The 18168-nt window shown below is 30.5% G+C and overlaps 1 pseudogene across 1 annotated transcript; it reads right to left on the reverse strand.

Moving 5' to 3' along the window:
• Positions 1-2927: 2927 nt before the first annotated feature.
• Positions 2928-12384, reverse strand: LOC145576488 (glucomannan 4-beta-mannosyltransferase 9-like; annotated as a pseudogene). The gene is made up of 9 exons (XR_014098404.1): positions 11587-12384; positions 11374-11472; positions 10975-11210; positions 7682-7792; positions 7301-7437; positions 5923-6036; positions 5626-5825; positions 3876-4073; positions 2928-3378 (listed from the first exon to the last, which is right to left on the reverse strand). The product of XR_014098404.1 is annotated as a glucomannan 4-beta-mannosyltransferase 9-like (transcript).
• Between the last annotated feature and the right edge of the window lie 5784 nt (positions 12385-18168).

The raw sequence follows: 18168 nt of genomic DNA on the forward strand, positions 1-18168 counted from the left end.
GGACAATTTTCGTGGAATAAAACAGAAAAACATAAAGAACATTTAAAGGACACTTTGAGATTTATGAGGAAAACTTCCATGGCCCTACTAGAAATTAAACCTCAAACCCTCTACAGATCTTCCTTAACCAATCTCTTCGTTATAATAGGTCAAGTCACTCCCGGTTACAACCTATTACAATCGGACCTTAACCTATCCTAACCATTTTAAATCCCATATTAAAGTTGTTCCCAACAGTACTCCTAGAGTATTTCTCTCTCTTCTTCACACGGTCTTTCATTTAGGAAGCCATAGCTTTACTTTTTAAATAAGGCGGAATCCGACTTAAGGTTAGGGAGATGGGAAGACAACTAAAAGCTCTCTTATTGTTAGATAGATTCTCTTGAATTTTCCCTAAAGGCAATTACAAAACAATGATTTAAAAACTAATATAGATTTGTTAGAGATATGAATATCTCTAACAAGATTCAAAAGCATCACATATAATCCGAAACTAATATGATAAAGCTTTTACTTGACAAACTTATTACGCTTAAGTGCTTTTATGGTTTTCAAGCATTAAAGTCACACTTTTCCTTGAAATAAAAAGCTCGTATTTTTAATAAAAACTCATGACTTCAAAGTAGGGTTTAGAAACAAAATGATAGATACCAAAAACCATTTGTATAACTTATATTCATCATTTTGACCAAACCAAGCAAGTTAATCTTTTAAAAGATCGAAAATCCTATGTAAAATTGTTAAGAAAGATAAGTTTACAAAAGATGAATATAATAAAATCAGCTTGTCATGTGTGTAGCTGGCCACATATAAGAATTGGTGTAATAAAATAGATTTTATTCAACTAAATCCCTACTTAATCTTTTCCAAACAAAACAAATTTTATCTTATTTGATTCCACTTATATTATCGAATGTCCAGCTTTATCACGTTTTTAATAAGTTACATATTAAAGGAATCAATCTTATATATACATGAATGCATGCTAAAGTAATTACTACCTCCGTTTCAAGTTTTTTGCAACTTTGCAATATTTTATATCTCACAAATAATGCTCAAAGTTGCAAAAAACATGAAACGGAGGTAGTGCATAATATTAATCTCTATAAAGTCTTTCAAGGATAACTTCATTATTGAATTCTCAAACTCTGCATTGAGCATTGAATTCGATCTTGAGGCTTAGTTCCAATAATGAAACCACATACTAGACTTAAATGATAATTTGTTGTTACATCTTTCAGCTCCTTGCTGGAACCCGTGGTCCATGTTCTTCTAGAACTTGTTGTGATCTTCTAAGTTCGTTGACGAGATTACGCAATTTAAACCTATCTTATAAGCTTGTTGGCATGCTTCTGTTTGGGAGCTTTAGTGTGTTCCTGTTAGTATAGGGAGCACTTCTGAATTTCCTTTCAGCTTCTTGATCGAGATTTTCCTTCTGGAACTCTTCTTCTAATATACTTACAAGACAACGTTCCACTTTAGTAAGCTCTATTCCAAGCTACTCTTCAGCTCCCTGGATTTGCTTATACCTGCAAACAATCTAACACTAGAGAAACCATTAGTTGAAGTTTGCTTAGCTTGTCATTATCAAAGCCTTACAACGTCAACAATTTAAACATCAAAACTTAATGATTTGAAATGAATAATAAGGTAATAAAAGATAATATTTTGTTGCTAAATGGGTTGCAATGCATCAAACGAAGGGAGGGGATTGAGATGCCGAACGGACGTTCGAAAGGGTTTATACTCCTCCAAGAGACCTTTCAAAAGCTGCAAAGCCATTCGATTGTCAGAGACCTTATCTCCTACATTCTTCAAACTATCGGCAAGGGTTTTGAGACGAGTGCAATAAGGCTTGACACCGTCAAATTGTTCAAGCTTTGTGTTTGTGAATTGAGCATCCAATTGTAATGCTCTAGCCGACTTGTTGTTTCGGAAGAAATTTTCCAAATGTTTCCAAGGATCAATCGCTTTATCATCCGAATCGATAATGGAATTGAGTAATTAAGTCATTGGAGATCGTCCCATAAATCAATTGACAAAAAATATCAAGTCGTTGCCAGAAAGCTTGTTCGACTGCCGTAGGTTCGATTGGTTTGGTCTGTACCGCGAACCCTCGTAATCAAGCACAATAGGAATACACGCCTTGATGTTTGGGAGTATGGTAGCCGGATGAAGCTTTGAAAAATCGGCCATGGAAATTGATGGAGGCCAAAACTAAGGAAAGAAGAATAAGATAGAAGAGCAGAAGAGATTAGGGTTTAAGAAAGAAACCTAGACTTGTGATACCACGAGGGAATATGATAAATGTTTGCTGTCACTTCTCATTCATCAATAGATTATATATACACCAAAGGCTTTTAGAAAAGATATACACTAAATATATGCACGATAATTACACAAGATTACTTATATAATCTACAAATTTACAAGATTTATTTTGAAGAAGCTAGTAATATAAGATAATTTTGTGAGAGAAGTTTGTAATACTTGAGAGGAAATGACTTCTCGATCTATTTTAAAATTCACTATATTTTTGCAAACTAATACTCCCTCCATCTCATAATACTTGACATGTTACTATAAATAGAATTGAACCAATAATATTATATATATATATATATATATATATATATATATATATATATATATATATATATATATATATTCTCTTTCCTCACTTACCCCACTCTCACCCTACTTTATTGTTTTCTTACAATATAAAAATACAATAGAAAATCTTTTATACAATAAACAAATATATTAATTGAACCCACCTATAGTTTTCTTAAACTATGTATCTATCCCAACATCCCAAGTATTTTGGAAAGTAGCAATACGCACCACGTATTTTTATACCAAACAACTAATGGAATAAAAAAATATTTAACTTACAATATATCGTGAACAATATGAGGTGAAACAATAGGACATGCGTGCCTTGCAGATTGTTTATATTCGATTACAAAGAATGATATTTCTTGTGTATATTTCAGTTACATAAGTTACAATAGCCAAAATTCAAAAGAAAAAAAAAATCGAAAAAGAAAATACATTTCGTATACGTTGCTTAGAAAGGCAACAAATTAAAGAGACAATAATACATAAATTAATTATCAAAACAATAACAAATTGAAATTAATTAATTTAAAAGAAAAATAGGGAAATCTATTTATATCACACATTAATTTTGCCAATTTGGTTTAGTAGGTTATCTAATAATTGGGAACAAATGTGCCCACATAACCGAACCCAGCAATGAAAAACGCCATGGATTGCAAGAATAAGTAGATGAAGTAGTGGTTTCTCCCAAATGCAACATCATAGCATCCGCAGAAAAATAGGTAGGCTCCTACCATAAGCTCCAACATATTGATTCTGCAACCAAATTTTGTCAATGGGTTAACAAGTGTAAGTTTACAAAAATCCGAGTTTTTAGGCATTTTAGTATTTTTTTATTTTTTTGAATGCATTACTTGGATTTATATATTTCAATATGAAACTTTGACCACTAACATCATTAATTAGCTATTCGTATAAATAAAAAAATAATAAATAAAAAAAATTATATTTTTAAAGTAGACATTGTTATATGAGAACATCTATATATTTTATTAAGTAAAAAATTAAGTCAAATATGTAAAACTCTAAGTGATGTATTTAAATAAACGGAGGGAGTATTGTTCCATTTTAAATATTTTGGTTACAATAACATTGTTCATAATGTGTTGCCATTAATTGAGGAACTTTAAAGTTTTGTAAAAATGTGTCAAGTTTTTAAAATTAGCTCCAAAGTCATGTAAGTTTATCAATAACATTTAAGTTTTGTAATCAATTTATTTAATAATAATAAATAAATAAATAAGAGAACTTACTTTTCTCCAATTCTGCTGCGAGGTTTCTTGAATGATTTAGTACTATTTAATTTGTTTTTTAGTGCATCTCCTAATTTCTCTGTAACAACCCATTCGTTGACTCTCCCAGCTTCTAGTAGGCCGATAAATGTTGCTTTAGTTCGATGCAATGACATAACATTCTCAAATAGAATCCAAAACACTACAAGATGAAGAGATCTGCATAATAGTCAAAGAAAATGCATTACATTAACCATTCTTATGAAAAAGTGCTTCCACAGTTAAAATTTTTAAAAATATATAATTAGATTAACTCCCGTGCGATGCATGGATATAATAAAACAATTTATAATTATGTAAATTTTAAAGACATATCAATTATAATAGGTAAAATCTTTGTATTACATACGATATTATTAACATAAACCAAATTACAAAATTAAAATAATATAAACAAAAGAAAATTCACGTCTACAATTAAATTTAGCGAACTTTGTAATTATATGGAATAATCACACATATAAAAAGGTTGATATTTGTTTACCTCAAGATTTTTAAAAGATTTTTAAAAGAAAAGGTAATGAAAATTTGAAAACTATAAAGTTTATTGTACTGTATTAACCTACTTTGCAATCAATATTTAGATTTTTTTTTAAAAAAAAAATATGAAAGGAAAAAAAAAGTTTAGGCGGGAAAAAAATGAAAGAGAAGTTGACAAGTGTACAATTTGAAAAAAGTAATGATGTCAGCGGTTGTTACTTTAGTAATATTTATAGATTGTGTCTAACTAAAAGAAAAAATAACTCTAAAAAACATTAAAAAATTTCCCACTTTTTGTTTCGGGATATTTCTTAAATTTCTTTCCAGTTTATTCATTATTTTGTACTCCATAAATATTTATTTTCCTTTTTACACCTTCTGTTGCACAGTCGAATTAACTCATTCAGCACCCTCTCACAAGTCAGAACAACATTGTATTTCCTAATACAGTAATGCACCCTCTTTCTTCTCAATTCCCTGAGATAAGTGTTGTTACATCCATTGAGAGGAACTTTAGAGAAACAGGCAGTATTGAGTAATCTAGTAAAAGATCATGTACATGTTAAAATTGACAGGGCTTATTTATTTATTTATTTGGCCCAACATTCAATTATAATATTAACATTTAAATTATAATAAGATAAAGTAAAATACTTTCTCTGTTTTATTAATATTACATCACTTGCTTTTTAAAAAAAATTCACAAATAATGCACTATTTCCCTGTTTACAGTATAAATACCCTACATATCCATACTTTTTCACACTTAGACCCCGTTCTCTTCACCTTATTTTTGCTGAACTGAAATTATTTTTACTGAAACAAAATTATATTTGCTAAACTTAAATTATTTTTACTGAACTTAAATTAATTTTACTGAACTGAAATTATTTTTGCTGAACTTAAATTATTTTTACTGATTTTCTATTATAATTCTTCTTTAAAAAAATTGAATTTTACTGAACTGAACTTATTTTTACTGAACTGAAATTATTTTTACTTAATATTATTTTTTTAAGGTGAAGAGAACAGGGCCTTATTTTTTAGTTTATGTTTATATCACATGAACAATTTTGTATTTTTATCTTTCTCTCTTTCTTTTTCCCACTATCAAAATTATTGTGCTAAACCTATATGGTGCAATAATAAAAAAAATAATAAAATAAATAAACAGAGAAATTAAAGTACATGAAATGGATATTCAATAGGAAAATTAGAAGGGAAGTCAAACCTTGGGGTCCCAACAGCATTGAGGAGAGTAATAGTGGTAGGAATATAAACAGCTGCCCACTTTGGCACTTCAACTTCCGGGACCAAAACTGTTGCTGGTAATACAATGCAATAGAAAATGAAGGTAACAATGTGCGCTACTATTTTCCTAACAAAGAAGAAGCTGTATATCACATGAACCTTCTTCCATAGTGACACTTTCTGCAATAATGTCAAGATACATCTCAAAATCATCACTAAATTTGGAAATATTAAAGACATTGAACTTAATTTGGATGGAGTATTTAGAATGACTAACCTTATTTGTTATGATTTCTTGTACCATTTTTCTAAATAGATTAGCAGGGCCACACGACCATCTATGTTGTTGATACCGATATGCTTTGAAGGTACTTGGAAGTTCATTTTTCACCTGGACAGAGTAAATGAACCATGATTATAGATCTCCTCACTCGTCTTGAATACTTACAACAGTTGTGTTTGCATGTAATTTGACGATGTATAGAATGTGAATAGTACGTGAAATTGAAACAATGGAGAGCTAATTAATACCATCTCCCCCTTGGTACTTGCTAAGAAATTGTGGGGGTAATTTAGGACAAATATTTTGAAAAATTCCAAATCCTCTCAAACAAATAGGTAACATTTTGAAAAATTTTGGATTAATTCTCATCCTCACCTCCAAAGCTCCCACAAACTAAATGCTTTGTACTACCAATAATTAGAACACGAACATGAAACCTTTTCCCTAGCTATTATGACTAATTTCAACATCATCTTCTAAAATGTTCCTCACTAGGTGTCACTTGTCCATCCTTCATAATTATCACAAAACAATAATGAACATATTCCTTCATAATCACACTGATGATTACTTACTACAATAAACCTACAAACACTATTACTCTTTCATTCTCCACCACAATTACAATATAATACTTCATATTGGACAAATTCCATTAAGTTAGAATTGACTAGTATGATTACTTTGCATGATAAACTACAAACCAATGTAAGAGAGAGAAATTCAGTCTCTAATAGCTTGAGTTTTCTATAACTCTACTAATGATGGTTAACATTAAATTGTGATAAGATGATGTAATCTTGGTACCAAAATATTTTTTCATTAGCATCAACAAAATATTATTTATATCAATAGATTCCTGTGCATTATTAGAGTCACCAGTGACTCAAATTATTATAGGCTAACAGTTTAGGATAATGTTATACATGAAGTATCCCAGTTTCTCATAGTGAGAAACAAAATTTGTTTCTCACATGCCATTTTTATAAATAAATCAACAATTGATTCAACTTTATTCAATTGTGGAGCCCACAATAATGAAAAAGTTGTTGATTTATTTACGAAAATACTCCCATGAGAAACAAATTTCGTTTCTCAATATGAGAAACAGGAAATTTCCCGTTATACATAGTCCTTAGGGATACAAATGAGCATTTAATATCTTTTTTTTGGTATAAATTTAGGAATATATGACAAAATCATGCACAAATCAGTATAATTAATAAATATAATTCATTAATACTCTCCTCTTTTAACTTATTATACATAACCCATAAAGCTACATATAGAATTTTCTAATCATTTATATGCAAGACACACGTTAAAAAAATGGGTTAATGTAAAGTAACGAGAGGATAGAAATGAGTAATACCTTAAGGTCACCTACATAAACAAATTTCCAACCCTTAAGACTGGCCCGCACAGCCAAGTCCATATCCTCCACCGTTGTTCGATCTTTCCACCCACCAGCTTCATTGATTGCTGATATCCTCCATACCCCAGCTGTCCCTGCAACAATTACAACACTCATCATTATTTATTATTACCATTTAATTTTTTTTATTTTTCAACCTATTTTTTTCGCCGTCTCTACAATTTCTTCCCTTTTATGACTTCACTTTTTGATAATATATACAATATACCGCCATTTAAATTCATATAGGAAGAACTTTTAAAGACAGAGTACAATATTATTATAAAAAAAGTAGGAAAATAGACTGAAGTTGAATAAAGAAAAAAAAATTCAATATACCATTGAATCCGAAGAAAGCATGGGTGGAGGACCCAACTTCTTGCTCCACTGTAAAATGGTAGTCTAAGGACATTTCTTGCATCCTCGTCATCAAGCATTCATCCGCATTCACTACATTTCAATTTAATTAATTAAAAATAAAGCACAATCAACAAACACAATAAAATAAACGTTTGCATGCATGTTCATTTTAGCTACTAGTATATTTTTCAATCTTTCAACAACTTTTATACGTAGCCATTAGCAAGCCATTTTAAGGGGGTTAATTTGTTTGTGTTATAGGGCTTACTATGTCATTATTACAGGTGTAATTTCATTAATATTATAGGGGTTACTTGGTCAGTATTATAGAGGTTACTCGGTCACTATTAAAGGAGTTACTCGGTCATTATTATAGGGATTAGTTTGTTTATGTAATTACAAACAGTCACATGGTGTGACAATTCAAATCCAAAATGCGCTGTAATTTTTTAACTAGACAAATTAACAAAAATACTATAATGAATTTTATTATAAAGTTTTATTTCTTTATATTGTTATCTTAATAATGTATGTATTTTTATCCTTAAAATAGTCCTTATTGTTATAAATAAACAGTAGCTAGAGTTTTCATTGTTTATATTATTAGTATTGTACCATGCAACCATGTGTATTTCATTGAAGGCATGCTGCAAGACTTCTAGTAATCAATAATAACTACTCTAATAACTACTTGTCGCCAAAAGATATAAAAATATACGAAGTATATACAACAAAAAATTCACAAAATAAATCATACTTGAAGACGAATAATTCAGACCAACCAATAAATGAAAGTAGGAATGTTATTGGAGGAGTGTTTGGATAATGAATATTTTGAATACCACTATGTATACCTTTTGACATCTATTAGTTAGTATACTACGGAGTACCTTCTACTATTTGCATGGTTATGAGCTTACGAAGTTAAATTCAATTTTATAAAGGACTGTATTAAAAAAATATTATTTTAAGAACTCTTATTAACAATGTGGTACTTAGGAAATAATAGTGTATGATCATTAGAATCTTACATTTTTATATTCTGATCAATTTATTAACGTTTAATTTACAAAATAAATAAATAAATAAATAAATAAATAAAAATTGTAGGGATAAACTTTTGAACAATTCAATTTCTAATTTTTATAATTTGTAAAAGTTATAAAAACTTGATTAATGAAAGGCATATATATGTCATTATAGTAGAATATATTCTAACTTCATCATCTTCAATGGTTCAATTATAAGGACTTGCTTGCAATTTAAATAAAGTTCCTAGCTACATGCTTACCATTGGAGAATAAAAAATTGAGCAACATGCTAGCAATTGTAGCCCAACCAAGCTACATGCTTGATTGAAAAAGAGACAAATAATCTCCATTCATATTGGAACATATGTATAATTATCTATTTTTTTTTAAAATTTTATTTTTTTGCAAACTACAATATGTTGTGGCTTACCATTGAAACAAGTTGTTGCTTAAAAAGTGTTGTAGTCTAGAAATTTATGTGGAAAAGCAAGCTACAAAGCATTGTAGCTTGCCATTGGAGATGCTCCAAGGTACTCCACTACTCCCTTTGTTAGTTATTTTCTCTATTATAACTACTCAAGAAGTTCATGTAAAACTCACTTAGCTTTATTCTTTGAGCTCTAACATTTTATTGGTTATACGTATTACAATTTTCATTAAAATCTGAAAAATTTCAGCTAATTTTATTAAAACAGGATACGTGTCATACAGCAGTAACCCAAACTATTACTATGACATTCACCGACACAACAAAATGCAAATAGTATATTTTGACTATATAAAATATAGTTATAAAAGGAGTCATGCCCAGTTGAAGGGTATAAACGTCTTTTCATATGCTAGTTGAGTGATACATGCGTCTTTTTATGTATTAGTTGAGTAGTAAATGCGTAATTTGCTAAATGCAAGTTGCAAGCAATAATAGGACAACTGTACAAAAGTACTAAATAAATGACCACACTTTAAAAATATATTTAAAGAAATTACCACCAGATTAACAAAATTCGTTAATCTGACAGATAAACTTGTATTTGCCTTTATAAAAGTCGGTGAATTCTAGAGCAAACACATATGATACTTCGACTTGTCTTATTAAAGATTTTATAGTAACAAAAAGAGGAATTCTCTACCTCTAATAATAATTAGAGTCATGATAATAAGATTTGATCATGATAATACTATCTAAAGTGTAATTTAAATCAACGCGTTTAATCAGACTTTTATTCTCACTTTTTTCTTATTAATCTTTATTTATTCAATATGATAGAGTATAAAACATATTCCTAGGTCTCAACCATCAGTTTAACCTTTTCGTTGAGATGGTGCTTTAACATGATATCAAAAGCCAATGTGTGACACAAAGGTCACGAGTTCGAATCTCATCAATCCCTCCTTTCAAATTGAAATATTCCACATTTTAAGCCTAAAGTTGGTCCACTAACACAATATTTACTAGCAAGATACATGAAAATAGAGGAGTATGGTATAAGGAGATTCCAATCTGTATTATTATACAGTGAAATAATCGGACCAGTTTTCTATCAGAGTGCATGCCTTTTTTTTTCTCAACCACAAAGGAAGTTAGCAATGGAAGAAAAAGAGAAAAGTCATAAAGATCACCCACATTGCAACACATAATCTCTTCCAAATAAATAAAATCCCAAAAATAAAAACAAAATCTAAGCACCGACAGTCTTACAAAATTCTCAACTCATTGCACTGTCACATCTTATAAAGTATCATCATCAGCCCACCCTTAGTTGGTCACTAAAGTAGTTGGCTAGTCTGTATTAATCACCAAGATCATAAAAGTATACACTAATAAATCTTTATTAGATTATCATGTGATTAATTACGTGTACTAATTATATCATCATCATAACATTTTATTGTACGTATGACAATTAATTAAACACTTCATCATGTTTATTGAACAAACTAAGCTAGGTTTTGAAATACTGTAAGTAGTTTATTTATTTATAAATTAAGAAAAAGGATCATACTGAACCAGTTACGCAAGAAATCCTTACTCTAAACCATAAAAGAATTTGGCGCAAATGTATATAGCAATGTGGTTAATTAAAGTATTAATTAAAAATCCTAATAAAGTATGGGCATGCTAATAATGCGATAGTTCATAACAATCGAAAATAGCAAACTTCCAAACGGATTAAAAATCCTTAAATATAATAATGATTTAATTAAATTAAAGAATTGAATTAATTGATGATGAGATCATACCAAACTTCCAACGAGCTTGAACAAGACCAATTTCAGGGTTATGAACAAGAAAAGGGATAGTTCGCGGGTTGAAAATCAGCATCGAAAATAGCAACAAAGTCACACTCCTTAACATAATTATGTTTCATTCCTTCCTTAAGTGCTCCTGCTTTGTAACCTTTTCTGTTGTCTCTTATCTCATATTTTATGTTTATTCCTTTGCTTCCCCATCTTTGGCATTCCATTTCCACCATATTCTGTTTAACGTAATATTTTATATTAAAATATTGCAAATAATATAAAACAAATACAGGACAAACCTTATTACGTACATCATACAATATAATATATGCTAGCTAATTCTACACTTAAAAATTAATAATGTATGTTACACTACATATACAGTTAGTACTTAATGACCTTAGTGATTGGATCAGTTGAATCGTCTAGCACTTGGATTATGATACGATCTGATGGCCATGAAAGCCCACATGCTGCTCCAATTGATAACTGATATACCTATAATAGGAAAAAAAAAAATACGCATTATGCATTTCGACAATATTTGAATTTAAATTAGTCGGCTTCTAACAGACTATAGACACGGGTATAAAAAGATTAAGATTAACTAACCTCTTTCTCGTTATACATAGGAATTTGAACAAGAACCATAGGGTAATTAGAGTTGCCTAGCTCCAAATCATCCTTCAATGGTTCCCAATTATACCTTTTCTCGGGTTTTCGCCCGAAGATTTTGATCAGTACAATAACAAACCCCATATAAACTCGTTCCACGAACAACATCAGTGACATTCCTAAACAAACCGTTACTAATAACTTAAGTAACGGAATTAAGAGTGGATATTTAGCTTGATCCCAAATCAAACCAATTTGGCTAGTAATATCATCTACGTTTCCACGCTGATACGCCGAAATTCGATCCATTATTCAACCAAATTGGCTATCAATAAAGGATGAAAGCTAAACTAAGCTAACAATCTTCCAACTTATGGAAACTTATATTGTTAGTATGACATATATATGGCATATATACACTTTTGTAATGACTTTGCGAAAAGGGCACGTATTTTAGCTAAGCATAGTAAGTATATTTGTTTGGCTTGCGAGTTACGACTATCAAAATTGATGGGATTATGTCAGAGGAAGAAATAAAAGCAGAAAAATCGCTCGAGTGCTGCAGCATTCGAGCTGTAGATCATCAGTAATTGATGAGAAAAGGGTGAATTTTTGGAGCTGCTAATTGAAGCAAAGGCAAGAAAATGAGAAAGAATGAGTTTCTTTTTTTTTTTGAGAGGATGAAAAACAGAGACAAAGAGAGGTGTGTGTTGAGCAAAGGCAATGAATGGCCTGACCTTTGGTGCTCAAGTACACAAATAACCCCTACTTGTGTAGATTCAAGACTAACACAAATTTATTCATAGTAGTACAACCATGCATATATATACGAGGGAATTGAAATAATTTTTATTTTCTTTATATAAATAATAAAGTACTATGAATTAAGGAGATTATTAAAAATATAACGCTTAAGTGTACGGCTGAGCACATCACGTGGCCGCTTATAAATAAATAAAGTAACCCTTATAGTAATATTCTAGTATCCCTATAAAACTGACTGGGTAACCCCTATAACACACACGAAGTAACCCTTATAACACTGATTGAGTAAACTCTATAACACTCACGAAATAACTCTATAATGGTTTAACACACTGATACACGATGTGACCAGCCATATAAAATTTGGTGTTAAACTTATACAGTTGTGCAATATAGTAATGAAAATGACTTTAAATCTACTTCTGAGAAGGCAGCATTTTGGAAAGCAGATTTAGGTGGTTGTTGGGCAAGATTTTCCGGCTTGTTCTTTCAAAGTGTAGAATACCGACCATATTTAGTGTTTTTTTTTTTTTAGTTTAGTTAATTACTTTTTCCAGTATTTTTAATTTGTTTATTGCAATGTTTTTTTATGGTCAATTACAGTGGTGGATTCAGGATTTCCGAGATGATGAGTCACCATCAATTATTAATTGCTGGTTCTGCTTCCTTTCATTTTTTTTATTTAACCGAGTCGGTCCATTTTTTTATAATTTTGTCATCATCCAATTGTTTTCGACTAAGCCCATTACCATTCATGGGTGTAAAACATCACAAAGAATCAATTAAAGAAGATCCCCCAAACCAAAAACTTTCACAAATCTTGTTCATAATTAATTTCAATTCAAAAATTACATAAAATATTATATATATATATATATATATATATATATATATATATATATATATATATATATATATATTATACTGAATGTGCATTGTTTTTTAATTAAATGTGCAAATAAATTTATCACAAAATATATCGTGCATAAAGTTTGAATATAATGAGCATTATTATTTCATTTTTCCAGGATATCATATATATACCACGTCATTCTTACTCCAACACCTTAAAAGAAGTACCAATTTGGCAATGATATGTTCAGATTTTTTTTTTTTATAACCATGCATATATAGTTAAATATGCATAATGTTTACATAGAATATGCATAATATTTTAACAATATGTGCAAACATTCTTATTGACTAGAAAGCATGAAAAACAAAGAGAACATATTTTAATTTGAGTAGAACCTGCATATTCGATATACAAACAGGCATAATTTTATTAAATTCATCAAACATGTCTACAGCTAACCAATTTGCGCTCAAATCAACTCTTGAATCTCATATAACTGACTAAATTTGTGCAACCAAATGTTATAATCTTCAATTTTCAACCGATTAAGCTGAATTATATTGATAAAAAACAGAGACATCATAATTTTTAGAGAGAGAAAAGAAGAAGAATGTCAGATAAAAGTGCACAAGGAGTGAGAATTTGATAACGAAATTGATCAGGCTGAATTAAATAGAAGGCTATTGAATTAGTGGGAGCAAGGAAATTGGCAGGGATTGATTAATTAGAAAAGTGCAAAAATTTGAGAATGAATTCGGTAATTGTCAGTAGTTGTGTTGGCGAGGAAGATGGAGTAAAGTTACTTGTTTTTCTGTTTTTAATATCAGCAACTATATTGCTTTTTATGAATGGCTAAGATTCTCACCCTTCTCATTTTAAGATCCTTCTTATTGGATCCAAAACCCTATATATATATATATATATATATATATATATATATATATATATATATATATATATATATATATATATATATAAAGGTGAGGAAAATGGAGTAAAGTTACTTGATTTTAATATATATATTATTGAGATTATGTGAGAATTAAAATGAATAGTAGGAAGTAGGAACTAATCTCAGCAATTAATTGCACTCCATCTAATGGCTCACATTGCACCCGCTCTCACTAATGTCATTCTCGTAATTTCGCTGTTTTCAAACTTTTTCCAGTTTTTTTAATTTTTAAGGCAATTTCATTTACTTTTACTAAATTTCATTTACTTTTAAGAAATAAAACTGAAAACTATTTTATAAAGTTAAAATATTACAAAAATGTCATTAATGACACGGGAAGCATGTGAGCCGTCCGATTAACATGATCTAAGGGTCTAGATTAGTTCCTAGCTCTTATTTTAGCCTTGGTTCTCATTATAACTTGGTTATATATATATATATATATATATATATATATATATATATATATATATATATATATATATATATATATATATATATATATATATATATATATATATATTTCACCAAATTGATTTCAAGCTAAAAATAGGACACAAAAATCCATACTACAACCAAATAGTACTTAAAAATTCAATCTTACAAGTTGAAAGTATTACAAATAACATGTTATAAACAAATAGTACTATAAAACTATTACATTAACTTTATGATTTTTTACTTAATTGGTATGCTTTGTGGGGAAATATTAAAATTGGTTGCACAAATATAGGATATAAATAGAAGCAAGAATTATTATATATATATATAAAAAAAAAAGTGAGATAAATGCAATAGCACCATCAAAGAGACCTGTTATCTAATAACTGGTCTCTTTAAAATTTTTAAAATGAAAAAACATTGACGCAACACAAAGCTCTTATCTTGTAACAATAGCAGCATCAAATAGACCGCCTATCTATAATAAGCGGTCTCTTTGATTTTTTTTTTAATCAATTTTTTTTTTCTTTTTACTGTTGAGTCATGTGACTCAGTGTGCACCTAAATACATCCGCCAATGGTCAATTACATAAGCTTTAGCCTTAAACACTAGCTTCCGTGCGGAGTTTTAAGAGGTATATATACGATATAATAATGGTATATGTGAGTAGTGGATGACATGTTGAAAAATCAAAGTATGAAAATGTAAGATGTGAGAAATAATAAGGTATTGATTAGAGCATGCACATTGGTGGGAAAATAGGCTCCTCATTTGACAAAGAATGAAAATGGGGGCCTTCCCACCAATCACTAGTAGAAAATTGCAATTTTCCATCGATTCAAAACCCCCCTATGCCACCGATTTTGAACCGCTGGGCATTTGGGGGGTGGCAATACTCCCTTGAAAAGGTGACAAAAACAAGTTAACCGGTGGCAATAAACCTTCCCGCATTATTTTTTTTTTGGGTATTAAATATAAATGCCACCGATTAACCAGTGGCAATATACATGTAATTTTTTTTTTGTTTTGTTTTTTTTTCACTTGAAATATAATCGAACAAAATGTAAGAAACGCAACATCATAATCAACCGAAATATAATCAGAAATATAATTATCATTAAATTGTTATTGTAAAATACAAAAAAAAAAAAAAATTACACCATAAAAATTAAAAAAAAAAATTTACAACATCAAAATCCAAAAAAAAAAAAATTACAACATCTAAATCAATATTCCAAAATCAACATCTTGATTCTTCTATGTGGAGTCATAAACTAATACCTACATCAATTAAAACACCAAAATTAATAAAACTCACAAACTCAAAAATTAAAAAATGCATGCATGTACCCAGAAAACTCAAAATAATAATAATAATAATAAAATGAAAATAAACCCAGAAATCCCCGAAAAAAATAAAAAAAATAAAAAAACCAGAAAACTCAAAATAAAAAATAAAAAAAACCCAAAAAACGCATGCATATACCCAGAAAAATTGAGAAAAATCTATTAATTAAACCTAGAAAATTCGAGAAAAATTGAATTAAAATCCAAAATCGATTAATTAAACCCACAAAAATCGAGAAGAATCGAATTAAAATCCAAAAATCGATTAATTAAACCCAGAAAAATCGATTAAAATCGATTAAAACCCAAAATCGATTAATTAAACCCAAAATTACATCCAGAAAAATCAAATAAAATCGAATTAAACCCATAAATTAAACCCTAACCTCCAATATTTTTGGATTAAAATCGAATTAAACCCTAACCTCGATTAAAGTCGGTGTTGTTGGTGTCGGTCTTCATGGTGTTATTGTTGCGGTGGTGGTCTTGGTGGTCTTGGTGGTGGTAAATGAAAGAGAAGGAGGAGACAAGAAGGAGATTGAAGGAGAAGAGAGAGAAGGAGTAGAACGAAGGAGAAGAACAGGAGAGAGAATGAGACGAGAACAGAGAAGAGAGAGAAGGAGGAGAGTGGAGAGAGGAGAGCGGCTGAGGAGAGAGAGAGTTAGGGTAAGGGGTTTATAAGGGGGGGGGGGCGGTTTTGAACCGGTGGGATTAATATTTTCCCCACCGGTTCGGTTTGAACTGGTGGCAATACCCTTCCCTCATTTTTCCCCCCCTTTTTTCCCCACCGATTTTTAAAAATTGATGGGCATTACTCAGTGCCAATCTTCTTTTTTCACCTAGTGAATGTTACTCCTTTCTTCCCATTTACTAGATGTATTTGGGGAGGTTAATCTGATTGGAAGCCTCCTAAAATTACTGTGGTCCTAATTTTCCCTAAAAGAAGAGCTGACGCATGGGATAGAAATGTTCACAACGTCTTACAAAGAGACTTGGCTACTAGTAAAACTAAATGGGAAGCCCCAAATGGAAAGCGGTTATTAAAATCCTCTTCGAAATCCCTATAACAACCCGCCAAAAAAAAAAAAATCAGACATCAAATGGCAAGCGGTTTGGAGTTGAACCACTCCCAAAAATGTAATTGGAAGCGGTTCAAACAGTAAACCGCTTGCCATTTGCTAAAAAAACCCTAGCAATCCTCACAAGTCCATGTTTTTCACGCCTCCTTATCCTTCTCTCTCCTCCCTTACCTCATTTCTCACGCCCTCCTTCTCTCTCCTCTCTCCATTCTCACGCCCTCCTTCTCTCTCCATCTGATCTCCTTCCCTCTCTCCTCTCCTCTCCTCTCCATCTAATCTCCTTATCACCGACCACAGCTACACCGAGAGCGGCAACACCCACAGCAACACAGCGAGCACCCCCATCGAGCACCACCGAGCAACACCAACAATACCACCGAGCACCCACCAACGTTTTTAGATCTAATTTTAATTAATAAGGTAAGAATTTAGATCTAATTCATCCTAATTTCGCAACACCACCGAGCACTTTGTTGCTTTTAATTTAAGATATGAAATTAAGTTAATTGTTGTTGTTTATTTTTTCAATTTGTTGTTTGAATTAGTGCAACATAATCAAGCTAAGACCGTGACAGATCGCCATAATTCATCCTATTTATTTTTTTTCTTTCAAATTTAAGATTTTAATTATTGGTATTTTTTTCTTCTAAAGTTTGTGCGTGTTTGGCATAGATTTAAAATTTCAGATTTATATATTTTTTTAACTTAATTTCATATCTCATTTTAATTGTATGCGCAGGTGGTTTAGTTGGTGGTGCGCGTGGGTGGTGGCTGCTGGTGAACGAGAGCAGCAACAAGTTTAACTGATTTTTTTTTAGAACAGTGTAATGACCGAGAGGTGGATTCTAGGTCGTTGAAATTAAAATTCCTCCAATCAAACTAATTTATAACCAAACCTACACCTAGTAATAGGGCAAGTTCGGGTCGAACCACTAGGAATGGGGGGAAGTTAGCTATTGCCTAAGTCAAGCTATTTCGAAGCATAAAAGGTAGTGTAGGTTATCTAAGTTCAACTAAAAAACAAAGTAAATCAATATATCAAGACACTAGGGTTTTAGGATCCACATATTCTTGCAATGGACACACACTGATCGGGTTGGAGATTGATTAATTCAAGTATTGCGAGGGAAGATAGACA

Source organism: Chenopodium album, chromosome 13 (assembly GCF_948465745.1).
Source record: "Chenopodium album chromosome 13, dcCheAlbu1.1, whole genome shotgun sequence".
NCBI classification, from domain to species: domain Eukaryota; kingdom Viridiplantae; phylum Streptophyta; class Magnoliopsida; order Caryophyllales; family Amaranthaceae; genus Chenopodium; species Chenopodium album.